Source organism: Bidens hawaiensis, unplaced genomic scaffold (assembly GCF_021521415.1).
Source record: "Bidens hawaiensis isolate Kalapana, Puna unplaced genomic scaffold, B.hawaiensis_p1.1 tig00043639_1, whole genome shotgun sequence".
Taxonomy (NCBI): Eukaryota; Viridiplantae; Streptophyta; class Magnoliopsida; order Asterales; family Asteraceae; genus Bidens; species Bidens hawaiensis.
The window spans coordinates 159,684-163,768 of NW_027505851.1; the positions used below are offsets into that span (position 1 = coordinate 159,684).

At 30.2% G+C, this 4,085-nt stretch overlaps 1 pseudogene; it reads right to left on the reverse strand.

Moving 5' to 3' along the window:
• Positions 1–2,984: 2,984 nt before the first annotated feature.
• On the reverse strand, positions 2,985–3,296 carry LOC143615621 (protein ELF4-LIKE 3 pseudogene; annotated as a pseudogene).
• Positions 3,297–4,085: the final 789 nt, after the last annotated feature.

A 4,085-nucleotide genomic window follows, 5' to 3' on the forward strand; every position in this document is an offset into this window, starting at 1 on the left:
TCAATGGCTTAATGAGAACGTCGGAAGAATGGGTCTAGTCATACGCCACATGTTATATACAAGATTCGATATCCCATATTTGAATAACAATGAGGTATTTGTATATGACATACAAGACAACAACATTCCTTTAATATTAAATAACTAGAAAAGTAAGAATAAACATGGAAAATAGAAAGAGGGAACATAAGCACATATTAAAGTTAAATTAAAACATAAGGTTGCGGGCTCATCGTGTCTTGAGTTTGGGACTTGCCAAGTTATCATCATTATTGTGTCATGTATTATATTTTATTTTCAATCAATAACTATCTACATTTTTAATAGTAATAGACAACACTTTAATATATGGATATATTGTAATAAGTAATGATATATAATGTTAAGAAAACATTCTATTTCTTTATGTGTAAAATGGTATTTCATAAAGATTTATATAAATATCCATTTGTGTAAGTAGATTTACATATAATTAAATGTCATTTATTTTATGATTTTCAACTTCAACTTGTTTTTGTTTCTCATATAAATATCCAACAATATTTACAAATGAATCGACTTAATTTCATATGTATTAACACTTGATTTTAAAGTTTTCTTGAATCTTAACCTGTTTATTAATGATATAATTTTTTAAAAGCAAAATTTTTCTTTGTAGACATTAGACCAATGCATCGTGGGTTATGATTTTAATTTAGACCGACCCATTTGGAATTAATGCTGATCGTTTATTAATTATTATCTTCTAATGGATATCTAGTTTTGTAGCCTATCAAACGTGGTTAACATCATATGATATAGAAGTATAGAATTACATATGCCATAATGTGATTTTCATACATCACTTCTATGGTGACTGTAAAAGTTTATACGGGTCGTATATATTATGCATAACTGACAAGTGTATGGAGGAGACACAAAACAACTTTTTGCAACCTATACAACCCATATGGCCTACTACGAGCTGCATAGGTCTTCAATAGCTAGTATAGAGCTTGATACGCTATAAAACATATACAACTTACATAGGGCTATATGACCACATAGAAATATTTAGTAGAAAACGTTAGACTAGGCTTTGACCGACCGTTACGTGCAATTTGAAAAGGACTTTACGAGCCTATACGACCTGTATAGCCATATACGACCATATTGACAGATTTTCAGATCTCTAAGCTTAAAACATGAAAGATTTTGTGATGGTCGATAAGATTAAGTTGAAAGTAATTCTCAAAGCTCCAAGGACTGAAGTGTTTAGAAGAGTTCTAGCTCCAATAGATAATAAATTCGACTTCCAAACCGAAAGACGAGTTTTGAATTGATAGCCTTCCAATTTTCAACCCTTTTCATACTTGAACCAACCGGTAAACCCAAATAGGTGAAGGGCTTTTTAGTCGGAAGACATCCTATCGAAGAAGCACGTAAAACCACCTCCTCATTTAGAACCCCCACTTCATAAGTGAGACTGGAATTTAAATCTTTTAATTGAAGGTTATACACCTTTATCACTAAACAAAACTAATAATTGTACTTATTAGTCTTGAATTTCTTCAATAACTTGATTGGATATAAGATTTCTTAAAAAAAAGTAAGATAAAAGTAATAGATTTTTCTTTCGGAGTTCTTGCAGAATGAGCTTCAAGAGAATAGCAGAGTGGAACCGTGGAGTACTAGACACGAGATAGATCTTCCAACAAATAAAAGCAATAGATTTTCTTGAAGAGTTTATATATAGATTTGTCTTATCTTAATTTGTCTTAAGAGGTCTTAATTATCTTTACCTACATAATTCTTTTTCTTAGCTTTAGTTTTATCTCGTTATACAGATTTTTAACGAGAATGTATTAATCACTTCCAAGATAGTTAGTGCCACCTTTTCCTTCTATGCTCTATTTTCTATGTTACTATTATTAGTATATATATAACTACTTTTATTATGTTATTTGTAGTCTGTCACTAGTATCCATAGTTTTTACTTGGCCACACTATGTTTATTTATATCGTTATATTTTATCCTATATAAATATTTCGAGTTTGTATTAATAGGAGTAAACTCTATTTCCTGAGTTACGTGTAAATTGTCCCGTCTCATTCTCTTTAAACCTTATCAATACTTTGTTATAATGGGTTCTAATGTAAGATCAATATTTTGATATTGATGGTATAACAAACTTAATTCACGATTCAAGACATAAAACAAAACTTCAACTAAAATGATATTCAACCTCTCCAAACCTGAAAAAGATTATTGAAAAATTATCATAAAAATATGTCATATATAGTACACTTTTTTCTCCACCCAACATCCACCTACTATAGTCTCGTTAACAGTAGACGCATCATGTCGATGAAGCAAAGGAGAAAAAACAAGCAACACAAAAGTACGTATCACTGGCCGCTTTTTTATACGAGTTTATAACATTGCAAGTAATAAACCGTGATGATACCGGCATAGAGTAAATACATACAAATATACAATGATTTGCCAAATGTAACAACTAGTGACTTGATAAGAAAACATGATCCATTCACTAGAAAATAAAAGGGTACGTTACCTCAACCAGACATTAAACAAGAATGCCAAAAAAGAGTGGAAAGTTGAAGACTTAAAATAATAATTAATAATAATAATAATAATAATAATATGATATTGAGTTGGGTGGTGGAGTGTGATTGGGGACTAAAAAGCTGCTTTTTTTCCTCTCTTCCAGTTTGTGTTACTGTTAAGGGCATCTTTGCAGAGATGGATATGCAAAGTATGGCTTTTGTTTCTGTTTCTGTGCCCATTCTTTTCTTTCACCAACAAATTATCAAAAAACAATAAAACTTTTCACCCTAAACAGATGAATATATAAAAGTACCAAATATCACAAATCAAGAAAAGCTTACTACTTTGAATGCATGTGTCACAACTCATAATAATAATAATAGTAGCATCTTTGGATAAAATAAAAATAACAAGTTTTCAATCTAACTAATAATAATTAAGCAGCAGGCCTACTCCTCTTGTGCAAAGCTTTGGCATCTAATCCTGACTCCCCTTGATCAACAATATCATCCATTGACTTTGAGGAGAAATTAGATGACAAATGAGAGTAAAGATCAACAACTTTTCTTATATTATTGTTAAGTTCTCTAATCAACCCTACATTTCTACCGAGTTGATCCGGTATCTTCGACTCATGATTCTGGTTAATCTCATTAATCAACACTCTATTTTGATCCAAGATGCTTTGCACTTGAACAAAACTCTTTTGAAATGTCTGCAATGCCTTCCCATCTAACTCACCCTCCATAATTAATCTTCTCATCAAATCAACTCCAACCCTACATTACACACAAACTCATCAATCTCCTTTGACTTTTCAATGTCAAAAATACAACCTTGACCTTTAAGTCAAAAGGCAGACAAGAAACATGAAAACTCTATACTTTGAGCAATAAATAGTTAAAAGACATGCTGTAGATATATAACAAATCATGACAATGATATCATATATATATATGATATGGGGATTTACACAAAAATATGAAATTGGTTGTAATTTTTAATCATTAACTTTTTTATTTTCAGCTAATAATACAGTATTATTGAAGTTATAACTTAAGGTATGATGAGATGTAAAAAGCAGATCTCATTTCCATAAAGGGAAAACCTTTTTCTTTTTGTTAAATGCACCTGGAAGTTAACAAATACCTAAATGGTTAAACACCAAAAGCCATAATTTTGTTTTCACAAGAAACATGCATATGCCTCATATTTTAAACCCAGTTAATATGAAAATAAAAAAAAAATAAAAAAAAAACTGAAATGGGGTTTACTTGAATTCTGGGGAAGTTGAAGACCAGACAAAACTGAAAATTAAATGTGGGGGAAACAATTAAAAATAATTAAGAAAGAAAGAAAGAAAGAAACCGTACTTTAAAGCTTCAGTTTTGCAGAGGCATAAATACCCAAAATGGCAAATAAAGTTGAGAAAAAACCCTACTCATGACCAATTTGAAACCCAGAAAAAAGAAAAATATCTTTTTTAATCTTTAGAAAAACTTGTATTTGCAGTGTATCTGTGTAAAATAATAATTTG